Genomic DNA, 21815 nt, shown 5'->3' with positions numbered 1-21815 from the left:
GGGGGCGTCCGCGGAGGACGGAGGCCGGAGGCCGCAGGACGGAGGAGGGGCGGCAGGAGCGCGGAGGGAGCCGCGCCCGGCCGGCGGCAAAAGGCGAGGGAGGCAAAAGCCTACAGCACCCGGTATTCCCAGGCGGTCTCCCATCCAAGTACTAACCAGGCCCGACCCTGCTTAGCTTCCGAGATCAGACGAGATCGGGCGCGTTCAGGGTGGTATGGCCGTAGACGCTGGCGCCTGCCGCCGGCGCCCCTAAGAAGCCGCGCCGCGTCGCCCGGCCCGCGGCTCGCGCGCGCCCAGGCCTCTGTGACGCGCACCCGCCGCCGGCGCCCCCTGCGCCCGCGCCCGGCCTGCCGCCTTCCTCCCGCTGCTGCCTCCCGCCGCGGCCGCCTCGGGCGCGGCCAGCGGGCCAGCCAAACCCTGCGCTGCCCCGCCCTGCTGCCCTCCCAGGGCGCGGAGGCCTGGAGCAGCCCGGGGTGCGAGGAGGCGGGGCGGGGCGGGCGGCGGTGGGAAACGAGGGGTGGTGGGGGCGGCGGTGGGGGCGGGGATGGGGGCGGGGCGCCTGGCTGGGCGCTCTCCCCTCGCGGCCCGGGAACACTCCAGGCCGCCCTGGCCGCTCGGATCCGGCGATGGGTCGCAGGAGATGCGGCTGCTGGGAGGGGGGTGGCGCGGGGCACTTGGCCCGAGGCGTCGGGGCGTCGGGCCGCCGGGCCCGTGCTCCTCTGAGTCCCCTCCGGCCCGAGGGGCCTCCCAGCGGGAGCCCTGACCTCTGCGGCGCCGGCCGGGCCCCGACTTGCCCAAACCCAGGCGGAGCCACCGGCGCGAACAGAGGGCGTCACCGGAAGCCCGCCGCGCTGCCCCTGAGGGAGCGGGGAGGCGGGGCGGCCACACTTACCCCCCGCCAGCGCCGCCCAGGAGACCGGCACCCCGCCCCCAACCCGCCCCTCGCGGGGACCCTGGACAGCTCCTGCTGGCGCCAGCCCAGAGACCCAGAGACAGAGACAGAGACAGAGACACGGAGAAACAGAGAAACGGCGACACGGAGAGGATCCAAGACACGGACCTAGACAGACACCCACCCTGACCCAGAGAGGCTCTGCCCAAGAGCTCGCTTCCCCCCCAGGAGGGCGGTGGTGCTGGAGCTGGGCCCGGGCCAGGAGGCAGGGGCCCCGGGGCTGGCGATCACCCCTGGGGCCCTAGGCCGCGCAGACAGGCTCTCAGGAGTCCCGGGCTCCCGGCATCGCTGCCCCGCCATCGCCCAGGAACCACAGGCAGGCACCGGAGCTCGCTGGCGCGCTCTGTCTGCGCTTGCGTGTGCGTGTGCTTGTGCGGGTTGTGCGAGTGGGTGTGTAGGCGTGTGTGTGTGTGTGTGTGTGTGCGCGCGCGCGCGCCTGTGTGTCTGTGTGCCTGTGTGTGTGTGTGCGTCCGGGTTTGTGTGTTCCTTTCTCTCCGCTTCTTCGCTCTGGCTCTTTTCCTCTTTCTGCCGGGCACCCCCGACCTTACTGAGTTGATAGAAGGAGCAGGCAGAAAAGTCAGGGCCCAGAGAACTTGGCACGAGAAAGCAGCTCCATCTACCAGACATGTAGAAGCCCCTCCCCGACGACCGACCGCAGCGTCCCCGTTCTGCTCAAGTGCCGCTGGGGACGTTGCCCGGGATCTCCCGCCCGCTAGGTCACCGACGAAGGCGCCTCCGTCTTCCCAAGAGCGCGCTCGCGCCCAGGACGGAGGGAGGAGCAGCACGGTGTGATGACGGGGAGGAAGAGTCGCGTCCGAAGGCCCGTCGGTGCCTGCCGACGTCCCGGCTCTCCCTGTCTCGAGACCTCTGGGCTTCAGGGTTCTGTGCCGCAAGGCTTTCCCGCCGCACCCCCCGGGACCCAGGGCGCGCTGTGTGCGCTGCCCGTCTCCAGCGTTTGGGCCCTGTGGGCCTTCTTGCGTCCCACTGGAAAGGGGACCCTGGGACGGAGAGAAGATGGGCAGGGGGCGGGCTTCGGCAAAGAGAGCGACGGCCATCCACAGACGTCCGACGAGGCCCTCCGGGGCGCCAAGCTCTCCATTTTCCACGGCACGTGTCCTCGTCAGGTTCTGCCACCTCTGGCCGGCATGCGTAGGCACACCGCTGGTCTTGCGGCCCCAGAGGCGAGGAGGCGAACGCCCCGGAGGCCGAGATTGGCACCCGCGTTCTCGGCTGCTGGGTGGCCAGCACCTAGGAGAGTGTCTGGCCGGAAGCAGCCAGGCGATCGATCCCTGGGTGCTGGATGAGCCTCGGCGGCAAGAAGTAGGCTCGTGGGGAAGGACGGCGGCCGAGGCCCGGGCCCCCACCGAGGCCGCGCTCCGTGCTGAGCGGTCTGCTCCGTATTTCCCGCTTGCGTTCTCACCAGCACTCGCCCCCGCAAGGAGGCACGAACGCCAGGACCCCCTCGCACCAGAGGAGGAAAGCGCAGCTCAGGGAGGGCACGTCACTCGCGGGAGACGGCGCCCCTTGGGTTTCAGCTCAGGACTTCGGTCTCCCGAGCCTGCGTTTCGGGGCAAGGCTCCGGTCCCGCGCTCCGGGAAACTGACAGGGACGCAGTCCCGCTTCTCCCCGCAGAAGGTGCTCCTCGGAGATCAGATCCGGGGACCCGTCAGAACCACCCCGGGCACGAGCTGGCAGGGAGCGACGCGCACCGCACCCCCCCCCTCCCCCATCCCGCAGCCCGCAGCCCGCAGCCCGAGGAAGCGAGGAGCAGGCGATAGAGGCGCTGGGTTGGCAGGAGGGGAAACGGGGCCGGCAGGAGAAGCGAACCGCGAAGAGACTCCCTCCCAGGACGACGATGGCTGAACGGGGAGAGGAGGGAGCTTTGGGTCCTCTCTCGTCCTGCTTTGACCGGGATGTCCCCATTTTTCCACAGCGAGCGAGTATGGCTCTTGGATTCGGTGGGGAAGACGTGATTTATCTGGAGGACTTTTCCCTTCGGGGGTTCAAAGTCCGTTCTCTGAGGCAAGGCTCCCTCTCTGCCTCCCTGTCCTTCCCATTCGCCTCCCCGGAAGCCAGCTCTCCTCCCGGTTTCCTGGATCCCTTGGCCACGGTCCTCTGTTGCAAACACAGGCAGGTGCAAAGAAGATGCGAAAGGCTGCCCGAGCCACGCGAACGGAAAGCTGAAGCCAGGGAGCCAGGAAGGGCTGGCTGCTGAGGGAGGACGTGTCCTGTCAGGAGGCTTTTCAACTCCCTCTGACAGATGCGGCCTGGAGGGGCGGGGCCCGGCCGGGGCCCTGGGGTGGTAGGGGTCGGGTGTGAGGGGGTGGGTGGGGAGGCGGGGGGAGGCGGGAAGAGAGGGAGGCCCCCGAGTGAGGGGACACCAAAAGCCTCAGCCATCAAGACTCCTCGTCTTTGCATCCAGCGTTCTCAAACTCAAAACGAACGCAAGCTCATCCACCAGGAGCAACGTAGCAGCGTTTCCAAGCGAGGCAGGACCGCCCGAAGGCGAAAGCAGAATGGGATCCTAGTCAGGTGGAGCTTGAAACTCAGACCCACCCACCCCCCTACCCCCCCCCACCACCACCACCTCCCCCCCTCCCCCCCACCCCGGGAAGGGGGCTTCTGGAAGGAAAAGCGAGACAAACTGACAGGGACAAACTTAGGTCGGGAAAGGAGTGTTGATTGTGAATGAGCCTCTCAAGGACAAGCAAGCGGGTACCAGGTTTTAGAAGATGACCTGCAGCGGCAGAGACGCCAGCAAAGGCAGAAGCCATCCCGTCTTGGGTGAGGTGCCCGAGACGCTCCTCTCTAACCCAGTCCGCCCTGTCCTTGGAGAAGCGGGCGGTGTCTGGAAAAGCCTGACCAGGTGCCTTTCCTCGGTGGGCGGGGCTGGTCGCTTTGGGACCCGTTTGGGCCTCCCGGCACCGCCGTGGAATCCGTTCCACCTGACAGGACGACTCTACCCGGCGGCTGGGGCGGCGGGGGCGGGGCGCCGAGGGAAGGGCTGGGGTGTCACCGGAGCGGGAGCCGAGCGGGTGGGAAGAGGCCGAGGCCAGAGGGAGCCGGCCGGCGGCGTGTGCGGCGTCGGGGTCCCGGTCCCGGTCCCGGTCCCGGTCCCGCCGGGCTGGCCCCGATTGGCCCTGGGTTCGGGTGGGGCCGCGAGCTGGAAGGGTTGGGCTGTGGCGGGGAGGGGTTGGGCCCTGCCCATGGGCGGCGCCGGCGGGCCCGCGGTGCGGAGGGGGGCGGGAGGGGAGGGGGAGGGTGGGGGGGTCGGGCTGGCTGGAGGGGTGGGGGGCGTCCGCGGAGGACGGAGGCCGGAGGCCGCAGGACGGAGGAGGGGCGGCAGGAGCGCGGAGGGAGCCGCGCCCGGCCGGCGGCAAAAGGCGAGGGAGGCAAAAGCCTACAGCACCCGGTATTCCCAGGCGGTCTCCCATCCAAGTACTAACCAGGCCCGACCCTGCTTAGCTTCCGAGATCAGACGAGATCGGGCGCGTTCAGGGTGGTATGGCCGTAGACGCTGGCGCCTGCCGCCGGCGCCCCTAAGAAGCCGCGCCGCGTCGCCCGGCCCGCGGCTCGCGCGCGCCCAGGCCTCTGTGACGCGCACCCGCCGCCGGCGCCCCCTGCGCCCGCGCTCGGCCTGCCGCCTTCCTCCCGCTGCTGCCTCCCGCCGCGGCCGCCTCGGGCGCGGCCAGCGGGCCAGCCAAACCCTGCGCTGCCCCGCCCTGCTGCCCTCCCAGGGCGCGGAGGCCTGGAGCAGCCCGGGGTGCGAGGAGGCGGGGCGGGGCGGGCGGCGGTGGGAAACGAGGGGTGGTGGGGGCGGCGGTGGGGGCGGGGATGGGGGCGGGGCGCCTGGCTGGGCGCTCTCCCCTCGCGGCCCGGGAACACTCCAGGCCGCCCTGGCCGCTCGGATCCGGCGATGGGTCGCAGGAGATGCGGCTGCTGGGAGGGGGGTGGCGCGGGGCACTTGGCCCGAGGCGTCGGGGCGTCGGGCCGCCGGGCCCGTGCTCCTCTGAGTCCCCTCCGGCCCGAGGGGCCTCCCAGCGGGAGCCCTGACCTCTGCGGCGCCGGCCGGGCCCCGACTTGCCCAAACCCAGGCGGAGCCACCGGCGCGAACAGAGGGCGTCACCGGAAGCCCGCCGCGCTGCCCCTGAGGGAGCGGGGAGGCGGGGCGGCCACACTTACCCCCCGCCAGCGCCGCCCAGGAGACCGGCACCCCGCCCCCAACCCGCCCCTCGCGGGGACCCTGGACAGCTCCTGCTGGCGCCAGCCCAGAGACCCAGAGACAGAGACAGAGACAGAGACACGGAGAAACAGAGAAACGGCGACACGGAGAGGATCCAAGACACGGACCTAGACAGACACCCACCCTGACCCAGAGAGGCTCTGCCCAAGAGCTCGCTTCCCCCCCAGGAGGGCGGTGGTGCTGGAGCTGGGCCCGGGCCAGGAGGCAGGGGCCCCGGGGCTGGCGATCACCCCTGGGGCCCTAGGCCGCGCAGACAGGCTCTCAGGAGTCCCGGGCTCCCGGCATCGCTGCCCCGCCATCGCCCAGGAACCACAGGCAGGCACCGGAGCTCGCTGGCGCGCTCTGTCTGCACTTGCGTGTGCGTGTACGTGTGCGTGTTGTGCGAGTGGGTGTGTAGGCGTGTGTGTGTGTGTGTGTGTGTGCGCGCGCGCGCGCCTGTGTGTCTGTGTGCCTGTGTGTGTGTGTGCGTCCGGGTTTGTGTGTTCCTTTCTCTCCGCTTCTTCGCTCTGGCTCTTTTCCTCTTTCTGCCGGGCACCCCCGACCTTACTGAGTTGATAGAAGGAGCAGGCAGAAAAGTCAGGGCCCAGAGAACTTGGCACGAGAAAGCAGCTCCATCTACCAGACATGTAGAAGCCCCTCCCCGACGACCGACCGCAGCGTCCCCGTTCTGCTCAAGTGCCGCTGGGGACGTTGCCCGGGATCTCCCGCCCGCTAGGTCACCGACGAAGGCGCCTCCGTCTTCCCAAGAGCGCGCTCGCGCCCAGGACGGAGGGAGGAGCAGCACGGTGTGATGACGGGGAGGAAGAGTCGCGTCCGAAGGCCCGTCGGTGCCTGCCGACGTCCCGGCTCTCCCTGTCTCGAGACCTCTGGGCTTCAGGGTTCTGTGCCGCAAGGCTTTCCCGCCGCACCCCCCGGGACCCAGGGCGCGCTGTGTGCGCTGCCCGTCTCCAGCGTTTGGGCCCTGTGGGCCTTCTTGCGTCCCACTGGAAAGGGGACCCTGGGACGGAGAGAAGATGGGCAGGGGGCGGGCTTCGGCAAAGAGAGCGACGGCCATCCACAGACGTCCGACGAGGCCCTCCGGGGCGCCAAGCTCTCCATTTTCCACGGCACGTGTCCTCGTCAGGTTCTGCCACCTCTGGCCGGCATGCGTAGGCACACCGCTGGTCTTGCGGCCCCAGAGGCGAGGAGGCGAACGCCCCGGAGGCCGAGATTGGCACCCGCGTTCTCGGCTGCTGGGTGGCCAGCACCTAGGAGAGTGTCTGGCCGGAAGCAGCCAGGCGATCGATCCCTGGGTGCTGGATGAGCCTCGGCGGCAAGAAGTAGGCTCGTGGGGAAGGACGGCGGCCGAGGCCCGGGCCCCCACCGAGGCCGCGCTCCGTGCTGAGCGGTCTGCTCCGTATTTCCCGCTTGCGTTCTCACCAGCACTCGCCCCCGCAAGGAGGCACGAACGCCAGGACCCCCTCGCACCAGAGGAGGAAAGCGCAGCTCAGGGAGGGCACGTCACTCGCGGGAGACGGCGCCCCTTGGGTTTCAGCTCAGGACTTCGGTCTCCCGAGCCTGCGTTTCGGGGCAAGGCTCCGGTCCCGCGCTCCGGGAAACTGACAGGGACGCAGTCCCGCTTCTCCCCGCAGAAGGTGCTCCTCGGAGATCAGATCCGGGGACCCGTCAGAACCACCCCGGGCACGAGCTGGCAGGGAGCGACGCGCACCGCACCCCCCCCCTCCCCCATCCCGCAGCCCGCAGCCCGCAGCCCGAGGAAGCGAGGAGCAGGCGATAGAGGCGCTGGGTTGGCAGGAGGGGAAACGGGGCCGGCAGGAGAAGCGAACCGCGAAGAGACTCCCTCCCAGGACGACGATGGCTGAACGGGGAGAGGAGGGAGCTTTGGGTCCTCTCTCGTCCTGCTTTGACCGGGATGTCCCCATTTTTCCACAGCGAGCGAGTATGGCTCTTGGATTCGGTGGGGAAGACGTGATTTATCTGGAGGACTTTTCCCTTCGGGGGTTCAAAGTCCGTTCTCTGAGGCAAGGCTCCCTCTCTGCCTCCCTGTCCTTCCCATTCGCCTCCCCGGAAGCCAGCTCTCCTCCCGGTTTCCTGGATCCCTTGGCCACGGTCCTCTGTTGCAAACACAGGCAGGTGCAAAGAAGATGCGAAAGGCTGCCCGAGCCACGCGAACGGAAAGCTGAAGCCAGGGAGCCAGGAAGGGCTGGCTGCTGAGGGAGGACGTGTCCTGTCAGGAGGCTTTTCAACTCCCTCTGACAGATGCGGCCTGGAGGGGCGGGGCCCGGCCGGGGCCCTGGGGTGGTAGGGGTCGGGTGTGAGGGGGTGGGTGGGGAGGCGGGGGGAGGCGGGAAGAGAGGGAGGCCCCCGAGTGAGGGGACACCAAAAGCCTCAGCCATCAAGACTCCTCGTCTTTGCATCCAGCGTTCTCAAACTCAAAACGAACGCAAGCTCATCCACCAGGAGCAACGTAGCAGCGTTTCCAAGCGAGGCAGGACCGCCCGAAGGCGAAAGCAGAATGGGATCCTAGTCAGGTGGAGCTTGAAACTCAGACCCACCCACCCCCCTACCCCCCCCCACCACCACCACCTCCCCCCCTCCCCCCCACCCCGGGAAGGGGGCTTCTGGAAGGAAAAGCGAGACAAACTGACAGGGACAAACTTAGGTCGGGAAAGGAGTGTTGATTGTGAATGAGCCTCTCAAGGACAAGCAAGCGGGTACCAGGTTTTAGAAGATGACCTGCAGCGGCAGAGACGCCAGCAAAGGCAGAAGCCATCCCGTCTTGGGTGAGGTGCCCGAGACGCTCCTCTCTAACCCAGTCCGCCCTGTCCTTGGAGAAGCGGGCGGTGTCTGGAAAAGCCTGACCAGGTGCCTTTCCTCGGTGGGCGGGGCTGGTCGCTTTGGGACCCGTTTGGGCCTCCCGGCACCGCCGTGGAATCCGTTCCACCTGACAGGACGACTCTACCCGGCGGCTGGGGCGGCGGGGGCGGGGCGCCGAGGGAAGGGCTGGGGTGTCACCGGAGCGGGAGCCGAGCGGGTGGGAAGAGGCCGAGGCCAGAGGGAGCCGGCCGGCGGCGTGTGCGGCGTCGGGGTCCCGGTCCCGGTCCCGGTCCCGGTCCCGCCGGGCTGGCCCCGATTGGCCCTGGGTTCGGGTGGGGCCGCGAGCTGGAAGGGTTGGGCTGTGGCGGGGAGGGGTTGGGCCCTGCCCATGGGCGGCGCCGGCGGGCCCGCGGTGCGGAGGGGGGCGGGAGGGGAGGGGGAGGGTGGGGGGGTCGGGCTGGCTGGAGGGGTGGGGGGCGTCCGCGGAGGACGGAGGCCGGAGGCCGCAGGACGGAGGAGGGGCGGCAGGAGCGCGGAGGGAGCCGCGCCCGGCCGGCGGCAAAAGGCGAGGGAGGCAAAAGCCTACAGCACCCGGTATTCCCAGGCGGTCTCCCATCCAAGTACTAACCAGGCCCGACCCTGCTTAGCTTCCGAGATCAGACGAGATCGGGCGCGTTCAGGGTGGTATGGCCGTAGACGCTGGCGCCTGCCGCCGGCGCCCCTAAGAAGCCGCGCCGCGTCGCCCGGCCCGCGGCTCGCGCGCGCCCAGGCCTCTGTGACGCGCACCCGCCGCCGGCGCCCCCTGCGCCCGCGCCCGGCCTGCCGCCTTCCTCCCGCTGCTGCCTCCCGCCGCGGCCGCCTCGGGCGCGGCCAGCGGGCCAGCCAAACCCTGCGCTGCCCCGCCCTGCTGCCCTCCCAGGGCGCGGAGGCCTGGAGCAGCCCGGGGTGCGAGGAGGCGGGGCGGGGCGGGCGGCGGTGGGAAACGAGGGGTGGTGGGGGCGGCGGTGGGGGCGGGGATGGGGGCGGGGCGCCTGGCTGGGCGCTCTCCCCTCGCGGCCCGGGAACACTCCAGGCCGCCCTGGCCGCTCGGATCCGGCGATGGGTCGCAGGAGATGCGGCTGCTGGGAGGGGGGTGGCGCGGGGCACTTGGCCCGAGGCGTCGGGGCGTCGGGCCGCCGGGCCCGTGCTCCTCTGAGTCCCCTCCGGCCCGAGGGGCCTCCCAGCGGGAGCCCTGACCTCTGCGGCGCCGGCCGGGCCCCGACTTGCCCAAACCCAGGCGGAGCCACCGGCGCGAACAGAGGGCGTCACCGGAAGCCCGCCGCGCTGCCCCTGAGGGAGCGGGGAGGCGGGGCGGCCACACTTACCCCCCGCCAGCGCCGCCCAGGAGACCGGCACCCCGCCCCCAACCCGCCCCTCGCGGGGACCCTGGACAGCTCCTGCTGGCGCCAGCCCAGAGACCCAGAGACAGAGACAGAGACAGAGACACGGAGAAACAGAGAAACGGCGACACGGAGAGGATCCAAGACACGGACCTAGACAGACACCCACCCTGACCCAGAGAGGCTCTGCCCAAGAGCTCGCTTCCCCCCCAGGAGGGCGGTGGTGCTGGAGCTGGGCCCGGGCCAGGAGGCAGGGGCCCCGGGGCTGGCGATCACCCCTGGGGCCCTAGGCCGCGCAGACAGGCTCTCAGGAGTCCCGGGCTCCCGGCATCGCTGCCCCGCCATCGCCCAGGAACCACAGGCAGGCACCGGAGCTCGCTGGCGCGCTCTGTCTGCACTTGCGTGTGCGTGTACGTGTGCGTGTTGTGCGAGTGGGTGTGTAGGCGTGTGTGTGTGTGTGTGTGTGTGTGTGTGCGTGCGCGCGCCTGTGTGTGTGTGTGCGTCCGGGTTTGTGTGTTCCTTTCTCTCCGCTTCTTCGCTCTGGCTCTTTTCCTCTTTCTGCCGGGCACCCCCGACCTTACTGAGTTGATAGAAGGAGCAGGCAGAAAAGTCAGGGCCCAGAGAACTTGGCACGAGAAAGCAGCTCCATCTACCAGACATGTAGAAGCCCCTCCCCGACGACCGACCGCAGCGTCCCCGTTCTGCTCAAGTGCCGCTGGGGACGTTGCCCGGGATCTCCCGCCCGCTAGGTCACCGACGAAGGCGCCTCCGTCTTCCCAAGAGCGCGCTCGCGCCCAGGACGGAGGGAGGAGCAGCACGGTGTGATGACGGGGAGGAAGAGTCGCGTCCGAAGGCCCGTCGGTGCCTGCCGACGTCCCGGCTCTCCCTGTCTCGAGACCTCTGGGCTTCAGGGTTCTGTGCCGCAAGGCTTTCCCGCCGCACCCCCCGGGACCCAGGGCGCGCTGTGTGCGCTGCCCGTCTCCAGCGTTTGGGCCCTGTGGGCCTTCTTGCGTCCCACTGGAAAGGGGACCCTGGGACGGAGAGAAGATGGGCAGGGGGCGGGCTTCGGCAAAGAGAGCGACGGCCATCCACAGACGTCCGACGAGGCCCTCCGGGGCGCCAAGCTCTCCATTTTCCACGGCACGTGTCCTCGTCAGGTTCTGCCACCTCTGGCCGGCATGCGTAGGCACACCGCTGGTCTTGCGGCCCCAGAGGCGAGGAGGCGAACGCCCCGGAGGCCGAGATTGGCACCCGCGTTCTCGGCTGCTGGGTGGCCAGCACCTAGGAGAGTGTCTGGCCGGAAGCAGCCAGGCGATCGATCCCTGGGTGCTGGATGAGCCTCGGCGGCAAGAAGTAGGCTCGTGGGGAAGGACGGCGGCCGAGGCCCGGGCCCCCACCGAGGCCGCGCTCCGTGCTGAGCGGTCTGCTCCGTATTTCCCGCTTGCGTTCTCACCAGCACTCGCCCCCGCAAGGAGGCACGAACGCCAGGACCCCCTCGCACCAGAGGAGGAAAGCGCAGCTCAGGGAGGGCACGTCACTCGCGGGAGACGGCGCCCCTTGGGTTTCAGCTCAGGACTTCGGTCTCCCGAGCCTGCGTTTCGGGGCAAGGCTCCGGTCCCGCGCTCCGGGAAACTGACAGGGACGCAGTCCCGCTTCTCCCCGCAGAAGGTGCTCCTCGGAGATCAGATCCGGGGACCCGTCAGAACCACCCCGGGCACGAGCTGGCAGGGAGCGACGCGCACCGCACCCCCCCCCTCCCCCATCCCGCAGCCCGCAGCCCGCAGCCCGAGGAAGCGAGGAGCAGGCGATAGAGGCGCTGGGTTGGCAGGAGGGGAAACGGGGCCGGCAGGAGAAGCGAACCGCGAAGAGACTCCCTCCCAGGACGACGATGGCTGAACGGGGAGAGGAGGGAGCTTTGGGTCCTCTCTCGTCCTGCTTTGACCGGGATGTCCCCATTTTTCCACAGCGAGCGAGTATGGCTCTTGGATTCGGTGGGGAAGACGTGATTTATCTGGAGGACTTTTCCCTTCGGGGGTTCAAAGTCCGTTCTCTGAGGCAAGGCTCCCTCTCTGCCTCCCTGTCCTTCCCATTCGCCTCCCCGGAAGCCAGCTCTCCTCCCGGTTTCCTGGATCCCTTGGCCACGGTCCTCTGTTGCAAACACAGGCAGGTGCAAAGAAGATGCGAAAGGCTGCCCGAGCCACGCGAACGGAAAGCTGAAGCCAGGGAGCCAGGAAGGGCTGGCTGCTGAGGGAGGACGTGTCCTGTCAGGAGGCTTTTCAACTCCCTCTGACAGATGCGGCCTGGAGGGGCGGGGCCCGGCCGGGGCCCTGGGGTGGTAGGGGTCGGGTGTGAGGGGGTGGGTGGGGAGGCGGGGGGAGGCGGGAAGAGAGGGAGGCCCCCGAGTGAGGGGACACCAAAAGCCTCAGCCATCAAGACTCCTCGTCTTTGCATCCAGCGTTCTCAAACTCAAAACGAACGCAAGCTCATCCACCAGGAGCAACGTAGCAGCGTTTCCAAGCGAGGCAGGACCGCCCGAAGGCGAAAGCAGAATGGGATCCTAGTCAGGTGGAGCTTGAAACTCAGACCCACCCACCCCCCTCCCCACCCCACCACCACCTCCCCCCCTCCCCCCCACCCCGGGAAGGGGGCTTCTGGAAGGAAAAGCGAGACAATCTGACAGGGACAAACTTAGGTCGGGAAAGGAGTGTTGATTGTGAATGAGCCTCTCAAGGACAAGCAAGCGGGTACCAGGTTTTAGAAGATGACCTGCAGCGGCAGAGACGCCAGCAAAGGCAGAAGCCATCCCGTCTTGGGTGAGGTGCCCGAGACGCTCCTCTCTAACCCAGTCCGCCCTGTCCTTGGAGAAGCGGGCGGTGTCTGGAAAAGCCTGACCAGGTGCCTTTCCTCGGTGGGCGGGGCTGGTCGCTTTGGGACCCGTTTGGGCCTCCCGGCACCGCCGTGGAATCCGTTCCACCTGACAGGACGACTCTACCCGGCGGCTGGGGCGGCGGGGGCGGGGCGCCGAGGGAAGGGCTGGGGTGTCACCGGAGCGGGAGCCGAGCGGGTGGGAAGAGGCCGAGGCCAGAGGGAGCCGGCCGGCGGCGTGTGCGGCGTCGGGGTCCCGGTCCCGGTCCCGGTCCCGGTCCCGGTCCCGGTCCCGCCGGGCTGGCCCCGATTGGCCCTGGGTTCGGGTGGGGCCGCGAGCTGGAAGGGTTGGGCTGTGGCGGGGAGGGGTTGGGCCCTGCCCATGGGCGGCGCCGGCGGGCCCGCGGTGCGGAGGGGGGCGGGAGGGGAGGGGGAGGGTGGGGGGGGTCGGGCTGGCTGGAGGGGTGGGGGGCGTCCGCGGAGGACGGAGGCCGGAGGCCGCAGGACGGAGGAGGGGCGGCAGGAGCGCGGAGGGAGCCGCGCCCGGCCGGCGGCAAAAGGCGAGGGAGGCAAAAGCCTACAGCACCCGGTATTCCCAGGCGGTCTCCCATCCAAGTACTAACCAGGCCCGACCCTGCTTAGCTTCCGAGATCAGACGAGATCGGGCGCGTTCAGGGTGGTATGGCCGTAGACGCTGGCGCCTGCCGCCGGCGCCCCTAAGAAGCCGCGCCGCGTCGCCCGGCCCGCGGCTCGCGCGCGCCCAGGCCTCTGTGACGCGCACCCGCCGCCGGCGCCCCCTGCGCCCGCGCCCGGCCTGCCGCCTTCCTCCCGCTGCTGCCTCCCGCCGCGGCCGCCTCGGGCGCGGCCAGCGGGCCAGCCAAACCCTGCGCTGCCCCGCCCTGCTGCCCTCCCAGGGCGCGGAGGCCTGGAGCAGCCCGGGGTGCGAGGAGGCGGGGCGGGGCGGGCGGCGGTGGGAAACGAGGGGTGGTGGGGGCGGCGGTGGGGGCGGGGATGGGGGCGGGGCGCCTGGCTGGGCGCTCTCCCCTCGCGGCCCGGGAACACTCCAGGCCGCCCTGGCCGCTCGGATCCGGCGATGGGTCGCAGGAGATGCGGCTGCTGGGAGGGGGGTGGCGCGGGGCACTTGGCCCGAGGCGTCGGGGCGTCGGGCCGCCGGGCCCGTGCTCCTCTGAGTCCCCTCCGGCCCGAGGGGCCTCCCAGCGGGAGCCCTGACCTCTGCGGCGCCGGCCGGGCCCCGACTTGCCCAAACCCAGGCGGAGCCACCGGCGCGACCAGAGGGCGTCAGCGGAAGCCCGCCGCGCTGCCCCTGAGGGAGCGGGGAGGCGGGGCGGCCACACTTCCCCCCCGCCAGCGCCGCCCAGGAGACCGGCACCCCGCCCCCAACCCGCCCCTCGCGGGGACCCTGGACAGCTCCTGCTGGCGCCAGCCCAGAGACCCAGAGACAGAGACAGAGACAGAGACACGGAGAAACAGAGAAACGGCGACACGGAGAGGATCCAAGACACGGACCTAGACAGACACCCACCCTGACCCAGAGAGGCTCTGCCCAAGAGCTCGCTTGCCCCCCAGGAGGGCGGTGGTGCTGGAGCTGGGCCCGGGCCAGGAGGCAGGGGCCCCGGGGCTGGCGATCACCCCTGGGGCCCTAGGCCGCGCAGACAGGCTCTCAGGAGTCCCGGGCTCCCGGCATCGCTGCCCCGCCATCGCCCAGGAACCACAGGCAGGCACCGGAGCTCGCTGGCGCGCTCTGTCTGCGCTTGCGTGTGCGTGTGCGTGTGCGTGTTGTGCGAGTGGGTGTGTAGGCGTGTGTGTGTGTGTGTGTGTGTGTGTGTGTGTGTGCGCGCGCGCGCCTGTGTGTCTGTGTGCCTGTGTGTGTGTGTGCGTCCGGGTTTGTGTGTTCCTTTCTCTCCGCTTCTTCGCTCTGGCTCTTTTCCTCTTTCTGCCGGGCACCCCCGACCTTACTGAGTTGATAGAAGGAGCAGGCAGAAAAGTCAGGGCCCAGAGAACTTGGCACGAGAAAGCAGCTCCATCTACCAGACATGTAGAAGCCCCTCCCCGACGACCGACCGCAGCGTCCCCGTTCTGCTCAAGTGCCGCTGGGGACGTTGCCCGGGATCTCCCGCCCGCTAGGTCACCGACGAAGGCGCCTCCGTCTTCCCAAGAGCGCGCTCGCGCCCAGGACGGAGGGAGGAGCAGCACGGTGTGATGACGGGGAGGAAGAGTCGCGTCCGAAGGCCCGTCGGTGCCTGCCGACGTCCCGGCTCTCCCTGTCTCGAGACCTCTGGGCTTCAGGGTTCTGTGCCGCAAGGCTTTCCCGCCGCACCCCCCGGGACCCAGGGCGCGCTGTGTGCGCTGCCCGTCTCCAGCGTTTGGGCCCTGTGGGCCTTCTTGCGTCCCACTGGAAAGGGGACCCTGGGACGGAGAGAAGACGGGCAGGGGGCGGGCTTCGGCAAAGAGAGCGACGGCCATCCACAGACGTCCGACGAGGCCCTCCGGGGCGCCAAGCTCTCCATTTTCCACGGCACGTGTCCTCGTCAGGTTCTGCCACCTCTGGCCGGCATGCGTAGGCACACCGCTGGTCTTGCGGCCCCAGAGGCGAGGAGGCGAACGCCCCGGAGGCCGAGATTGGCACCCGCGTTCTCGGCTGCTGGGTGGCCAGCACCTAGGAGAGTGTCTGGCCGGAAGCAGCCAGGCGATCGATCCCTGGGTGCTGGATGAGCCTCGGCGGCAAGAAGTAGGCTCGTGGGGAAGGACGGCGGCCGAGGCCCGGGCCCCCACCGAGGCCGCGCTCCGTGCTGAGCGGTCTGCTCCGTATTTCCCGCTTGCGTTCTCACCAGCACTCGCCCCCGCAAGGAGGCACGAACGCCAGGACCCCCTCGCACCAGAGGAGGAAAGCGCAGCTCAGGGAGGGCACGTCACTCGCGGGAGACGGCGCCCCTTGGGTTTCAGCTCAGGACTTCGGTCTCCCGAGCCTGCGTTTCGGGGCAAGGCTCCGGTCCCGCGCTCCGGGAAACTGACAGGGACGCAGTCCCGCTTCTCCCCGCAGAAGGTGCTCCTCGGAGATCAGATCCGGGGACCCGTCAGAACCACCCCGGGCACGAGCTGGCAGGGAGCGACGCGCACCGCACCCCCCCCCTCCCCCATCCCGCAGCCCGCAGCCCGCAGCCCGAGGAAGCGAGGAGCAGGCGATAGAGGCGCTGGGTTGGCAGGAGGGGAAACGGGGCCGGCAGGAGAAGCGAACCGCGAAGAGACTCCCTCCCAGGACGACGATGGCTGAACGGGGAGAGGAGGGAGCTTTGGGTCCTCTCTCGTCCTGCTTTGACCGGGATGTCCCCATTTTTCCACAGCGAGCGAGTATGGCTCTTGGATTCGGTGGGGAAGACGTGATTTATCTGGAGGACTTTTCCCTTCGGGGGTTCAAAGTCCGTTCTCTGAGGCAAGGCTCCCTCTCTGCCTCCCTGTCCTTCCCATTCGCCTCCCCGGAAGCCAGCTCTCCTCCCGGTTTCCTGGATCCCTTGGCCACGGTCCTCTGTTGCAAACACAGGCAGGTGCAAAGAAGATGCGAAAGGCTGCCCGAGCCACGCGAACGGAAAGCTGAAGCCAGGGAGCCAGGAAGGGCTGGCTGCTGAGGGAGGACGTGTCCTGTCAGGAGGCTTTTCAACTCCCTCTGACAGATGCGGCCTGGAGGGGCGGGGCCCGGCCGGGGCCCTGGGGTGGTAGGGGTCGGGTGTGAGGGGGTGGGTGGGGAGGCGGGGGGAGGCGGGAAGAGAGGGAGGCCCCCGAGTGAGGGGACACCAAAAGCCTCAGCCATCAAGACTCCTCGTCTTTGCATCCAGCGTTCTCAAACTCAAAACGAACGCAAGCTCATCCACCAGGAGCAACGTAGCAGCGTTTCCAAGCGAGGCAGGACCGCCCGAAGGCGAAAGCAGAATGGGATCCTAGTCAGGTGGAGCTTGAAACTCAGACCCACCCACCCCCCTCCCCACCCCACCACCACCTCCCCCCCTCCCCCCCACCCCGGGAAGGGGGCTTCTGGAAGGAAAAGCGAGACAATCTGACAGGGACAAACTTAGGTCGGGAAAGGAGTGTTGATTGTGAATGAGCCTCTCAAGGACAAGCAAGCGGGTACCAGGTTTTAGAAGATGACCTGCAGCGGCAGAGACGCCAGCAAAGGCAGAAGCCATCCCGTCTTGGGTGAGGTGCCCGAGACGCTCCTCTCTAACCCAGTCCGCCCTGTCCTTGGAGAAGCGGGCGGTGTCTGGAAAAGCCTGACCAGGTGCCTTTCCTCGGTGGGCGGGGCTGGTCGCTTTGGGACCCGTTTGGGCCTCCCGGCACCGCCGTGGAATCCGTTCCACCTGACAGGACGACTCTACCCGGCGGCTGGGGCGGCGGGGGCGGGGCGCCGAGGGAAGGGCTGGGGTGTCACCGGAGCGGGAGCCGAGCGGGTGGGAAGAGGCCGAGGCCAGAGGGAGCCGGCCGGCGGCGTGTGCGGCGTCGGGGTCCCGGTCCCGGTCCCGGTCCCGGTCCCGGTCCCGGTCCCGCCGGGCTGGCCCCGATTGGCCCTGGGTTCGGGTGGGGCCGCGAGCTGGAAGGGTTGGGCTGTGGCGGGGAGGGGTTGGGCCCTGCCCATGGGCGGCGCCGGCGGGCCCGCGGTGCGGAGGGGGGCGGGAGGGGAGGGGGAGGGTGGGGGGGGTCGGGCTGGCTGGAGGGGTGGGGGGCGTCCGCGGAGGACGGAGGCCGGAGGCCGCAGGACGGAGGAGGGGCGGCAGGAGCGCGGAGGGAGCCGCGCCCGGCCGGCGGCAAAAGGCGAGGGAGGCAAAAGCCTACAGCACCCGGTATTCCCAGGCGGTCTCCCATCCAAGTACTAACCAGGCCCGACCCTGCTTAGCTTCCGAGATCAGACGAGATCGGGCGCGTTCAGGGTGGTATGGCCGTAGACGCTGGCGCCTGCCGCCGGCGCCCCTAAGAAGCCGCGCCGCGTCGCCCGGCCCGCGGCTCGCGCGCGCCCAGGCCTCTGTGACGCGCACCCGCCGCCGGCGCCCCCTGCGCCCGCGCCCGGCCTGCCGCCTTCCTCCCGCTGCTGCCTCCCGCCGCGGCCGCCTCGGGCGCGGCCAGCGGGCCAGCCAAACCCTGCGCTGCCCCGCCCTGCTGCCCTCCCAGGGCGCGGAGGCCTGGAGCAGCCCGGGGTGCGAGGAGGCGGGGCGGGGCGGGCGGCGGTGGGAAACGAGGGGTGGTGGGGGCGGCGGTGGGGGCGGGGATGGGGGCGGGGCGCCTGGCTGGGCGCTCTCCCCTCGCGGCCCGGGAACACTCCAGGCCGCCCTGGCCGCTCGGATCCGGCGATGGGTCGCAGGAGATGCGGCTGCTGGGAGGGGGGTGGCGCGGGGCACTTGGCCCGAGGCGTCGGGGCGTCGGGCCGCCGGGCCCGTGCTCCTCTGAGTCCCCTCCGGCCCGAGGGGCCTCCCAGCGGGAGCCCTGACCTCTGCGGCGCCGGCCGGGCCCCGACTTGCCCAAACCCAGGCGGAGCCACCGGCGCGACCAGAGGGCGTCAGCGGAAGCCCGCCGCGCTGCCCCTGAGGGAGCGGGGAGGCGGGGCGGCCACACTTCCCCCCCGCCAGCGCCGCCCAGGAGACCGGCACCCCGCCCCCAACCCGCCCCTCGCGGGGACCCTGGACAGCTCCTGCTGGCGCCAGCCCAGAGACCCAGAGACAGAGACAGAGACAGAGACACGGAGAAACAGAGAAACGGCGACACGGAGAGGATCCAAGACACGGACCTAGACAGACACCCACCCTGACCCAGAGAGGCTCTGCCCAAGAGCTCGCTTCCCCCCCAGGAGGGCGGTGGTGCTGGAGCTGGGCCCGGGCCAGGAGGCAGGGGCCCCGGGGCTGGCGATCACCCCTGGGGCCCTAGGCCGCGCAGACAGGCTCTCAGGAGTCCCGGGCTCCCGGCATCGCTGCCCCGCCATCGCCCAGGAACCACAGGCAGGCACCGGAGCTCGCTGGCGCGCTCTGTCTGCGCTTGCGTGTGCGTGTGCGTGTGCGTGTTGTGCGAGTGGGTGTGTAGGCGTGTGTGTGTGTGTGTGTGTGTGTGTGTGTGTGCGCGCGCGCGCCTGTGTGTCTGTGTGCCTGTGTGTGTGTGTGCGTCCGGGTTTGTGTGTTCCTTTCTCTCCGCTTCTTCGCTCTGGCTCTTTTCCTCTTTCTGCCGGGCACCCCCGACCTTACTGAGTTGATAGAAGGAGCAGGCAGAAAAGTCAGGGCCCAGAGAACTTGGCACGAGAAAGCAGCTCCATCTACCAGACATGTAGAAGCCCCTCCCCGACGACCGACCGCAGCGTCCCCGTTCTGCTCAAGTGCCGCTGGGGACGTTGCCCGGGATCTCCCGCCCGCTAGGTCACCGACGAAGGCGCCTCCGTCTTCCCAAGAGCGCGCTCGCGCCCAGGACGGAGGGAGGAGCAGCACGGTGTGATGACGGGGAGGAAGAGTCGCGTCCGAAGGCCCGTCGGTGCCTGCCGACGTCCCGGCTCTCCCTGTCTCGAGACCTCTGGGCTTCAGGGTTCTGTGCCGCAAGGCTTTCCCGCCGCACCCCCCGGGACCCAGGGCGCGCTGTGTGCGCTGCCCGTCTCCAGCGTTTGGGCCCTGTGGGCCTTCTTGCGTCCCACTGGAAAGGGGACCCTGGGACGGAGAGAAGATGGGCAGGGGGCGGGCTTCGGCAAAGAGAGCGACGGCCATCCACAGACGTCCGACGAGGCCCTCCGGGGCGCCAAGCTCTCCATTTTCCACGGCACGTGTCCTCGTCAGGTTCTGCCACCTCTGGCCGGCATGCGTAGGCACACCGCTGGTCTTGCGGCCCCAGAGGCGAGGAGGCGAACGCCCCGGAGGCCGAGATTGGCACCCGCGTTCTCGGCTGCTGGGTGGCCAGCACCTAGGAGAGTGTCTGGCCGGAAGCAGCCAGGCGATCGATCCCTGGGTGCTGGATGAGCCTCGGCGGCAAGAAGTAGGCTCGTGGGGAAGGACGGCGGCCGAGGCCCGGGCCCCCACCGAGGCCGCGCTCCGTGCTGAGCGGTCTGCTCCGTATTTCCCGCTTGCGTTCTCACCAGCACTCGCCCCCGCAAGGAGGCACGAACGCCAGGACCCCCTCGCACCAGAGGAGGAAAGCGCAGCTCAGGGAGGGCACGTCACTTGCGGGAGACGGCGCCCCTTGGGTTTCAGCTCAGGACTTCGGTCTCCCGAGCCTGCGTTTCGGGGCAAGGCTCCGGTCCCGCGCTCCGGGAAACTGACAGGGACGCAGTCCCGCTTCTCCCCGCAGAAGGTGCTCCTCGGAGATCAGATCCGGGGACCCGTCAGAACCACCCCGGGCACGAGCTGGCAGGGAGCGACGCGCACCGCACCCCCCCCCTCCCCCATCCCGCAGCCCGCAGCCCGCAGCCCGAGGAAGCGAGGAGCAGGCGATAGAGGCGCTGGGTTGGCAGGAGGGGAAACGGGGCCGGCAGGAGAAGCGAACCGCGAAGAGACTCCCTCCCAGGACGACGATGGCTGAACGGGGAGAGGAGGGAGCTTTGGGTCCTCTCTCGTCCTGCTTTGACCGGGATGTCCCCATTTTTCCACAGCGAGCGAGTATGGCTCTTGGATTCGGTGGGGAAGACGTGATTTATCTGGAGGACTTTTCCCTTCGGGGGTTCAAAGTCCGTTCTCTGAGGCAAGGCTCCCTCTCTGCCTCCCTGTCCTTCCCATTCGCCTCCCCGGAAGCCAGCTCTCCTCCCGGTTTCCTGGATCCCTTGGCCACGGTCCTCTGTTGCAAACACAGGCAGGTGCAAAGAAGATGCGAAAGGCTGCCCGAGCCACGCGAACGGAAAGCTGAAGCCAGGGAGCCAGGAAGGGCTGGCTGCTGAGGGAGGACGTGTCCTGTCAGGAGGCTTTTCAACTCCCTCTGACAGATGCGGCCTGGAGGGGCGGGGCCCGGCCGGGGCCCTGGGGTGGTAGGGGTCGGGTGTGAGGGGGTGGGTGGGGAGGCGGGGGGAGGCGGGAAGAGAGGGAGGCCCCCGAGTGAGGGGACACCAAAAGCCTCAGCCATCAAGACTCCTCGTCTTTGCATCCAGCGTTCTCAAACTCAAAACGAACGCAAGCTCATCCACCAGGAGCAACGTAGCAGCGTTTCCAAGCGAGGCAGGACCGCCCGAAGGCGAAAGCAGAATGGGATCCTAGTCAGGTGGAGCTTGAAACTCAGACCCACCCACCCCCCTCCCCACCCCACCACCACCTCCCCCCCTCCCCCCCACCCCGGGAAGGGGGCTTCTGGAAGGAAAAGCGAGACAATCTGACAGGGACAAACTTAGGTCGGGAAAGGAGTGTTGATTGTGAATGAGCCTCTCAAGGACAAGCAAGCGGGTACCAGGTTTTAGAAGATGACCTGCAGCGGCAGAGACGCCAGCAAAGGCAGAAGCCATCCCGTCTTGGGTGAGGTGCCCGAGACGCTCCTCTCTAACCCAGTCCGCCCTGTCCTTGGAGAAGCGGGCGGTGTCTGGAAAAGCCTGACCAGGTGCCTTTCCTCGGTGGGCGGGGCTGGTCGCTTTGGGACCCGTTTGGGCCTCCCGGCACCGCCGTGGAATCCGTTCCACCTGACAGGACGACTCTACCCGGCGGCTGGGGCGGCGGGGGCGGGGCGCCGAGGGAAGGGCTGGGGTGTCACCGGAGCGGGAGCCGAGCGGGTGGGAAGAGGCCGAGGCCAGAGGGAGCCGGCCGGCGGCGTGTGCGGCGTCGGGGTCCCGGTCCCGGTCCCGGTCCCGGTCCCGGTCCCGGTCCCGCCGGGCTGGCCCCGATTGGCCCTGGGTTCGGGTGGGGCCGCGAGCTGGAAGGGTTGGGCTGTGGCGGGGAGGGGTTGGGCCCTGCCCATGGGCGGCGCCGGCGGGCCCGCGGTGCGGAGGGGGGCGGGAGGGGAGGGGGAGGGTGGGGGGGGTCGGGCTGGCTGGAGGGGTGGGGGGCGTCCGCGGAGGACGGAGGCCGGAGGCCGCAGGACGGAGGAGGGGCGGCAGGAGCGCGGAGGGAGCCGCGCCCGGCCGGCGGCAAAAGGCGAGGGAGGCAAAAGCCTACAGCACCCGGTATTCCCAGGCGGTCTCCCATCCAAGTACTAACCAGGCCCGACCCTGCTTAGCTTCCGAGATCAGACGAGATCGGGCGCGTTCAGGGTGATATGGCCGTAGACGCTGGCGCCTGCCGCCGGCGCCCCTAAGAAGCCGCGCCGCGTCGCCCGGCCCGCGGCTCGCGCGCGCCCAGGCCTCTGTGACGCGCACCCGCCGCCGGCGCCCCCTGCGCCCGCGCCCGGCCTGCCGCCTTCCTCCCGCTGCTGCCTCCCGCCGCGGCCGCCTCGGGCGCGGCCAGCGGGCCAGCCAAACCCTGCGCTGCCCCGCCCTGCTGCCCTCCCAGGGCGCGGAGGCCTGGAGCAGCCCGGGGTGCGAGGAGGCGGGGCGGGGCGGGCGGCGGTGGGAAACGAGGGGTGGTGGGGGCGGCGGTGGGGGCGGGGATGGGGGCGGGGCGCCTGGCTGGGCGCT

General features: G+C 69.9%; 6 non-coding genes across 6 annotated transcripts; all 6 read right to left on the bottom strand.

Moving 5' to 3' along the window:
- Window positions 1–107: 107 nt before the first annotated feature.
- Window positions 108–226, bottom strand: LOC139043019 (5S ribosomal RNA). Its single transcript, XR_011500097.1, has one exon. It is a non-coding gene; the product is annotated as a 5S ribosomal RNA (ribosomal RNA).
- A 4123-nt stretch (window positions 227–4349) lies between these two features.
- LOC139043027 (5S ribosomal RNA) lies at window positions 4350–4468 on the bottom strand. Its single transcript, XR_011500105.1, has one exon. It is a non-coding gene; the product is annotated as a 5S ribosomal RNA (ribosomal RNA).
- Window positions 4469–8591: 4123 nt separating this feature from the next.
- Window positions 8592–8710, bottom strand: LOC139043026 (5S ribosomal RNA). Its single transcript, XR_011500104.1, has one exon. It is a non-coding gene; the product is annotated as a 5S ribosomal RNA (ribosomal RNA).
- Window positions 8711–12830: 4120 nt separating this feature from the next.
- Window positions 12831–12949, bottom strand: LOC139043025 (5S ribosomal RNA). The gene has a single exon (XR_011500103.1). It is a non-coding gene; the product is annotated as a 5S ribosomal RNA (ribosomal RNA).
- A 4142-nt stretch (window positions 12950–17091) lies between these two features.
- LOC139043024 (5S ribosomal RNA) lies at window positions 17092–17210 on the bottom strand. Its single transcript, XR_011500102.1, has one exon. It is a non-coding gene; the product is annotated as a 5S ribosomal RNA (ribosomal RNA).
- Window positions 17211–21350: 4140 nt separating this feature from the next.
- LOC139043023 (5S ribosomal RNA) lies at window positions 21351–21469 on the bottom strand. Its single transcript, XR_011500101.1, has one exon. It is a non-coding gene; the product is annotated as a 5S ribosomal RNA (ribosomal RNA).
- Between the last annotated feature and the right edge of the window lie 346 nt (window positions 21470–21815).

This window comes from Equus asinus, unplaced genomic scaffold, assembly GCF_041296235.1.
Source record: "Equus asinus isolate D_3611 breed Donkey unplaced genomic scaffold, EquAss-T2T_v2 contig_137, whole genome shotgun sequence".
Classification (NCBI taxonomy): domain Eukaryota; kingdom Metazoa; phylum Chordata; class Mammalia; order Perissodactyla; family Equidae; genus Equus; species Equus asinus.
The sequence above is the reverse complement of the archived record's forward strand: the minus strand, read 5'-3'. Positions and strand labels throughout refer to the sequence as shown.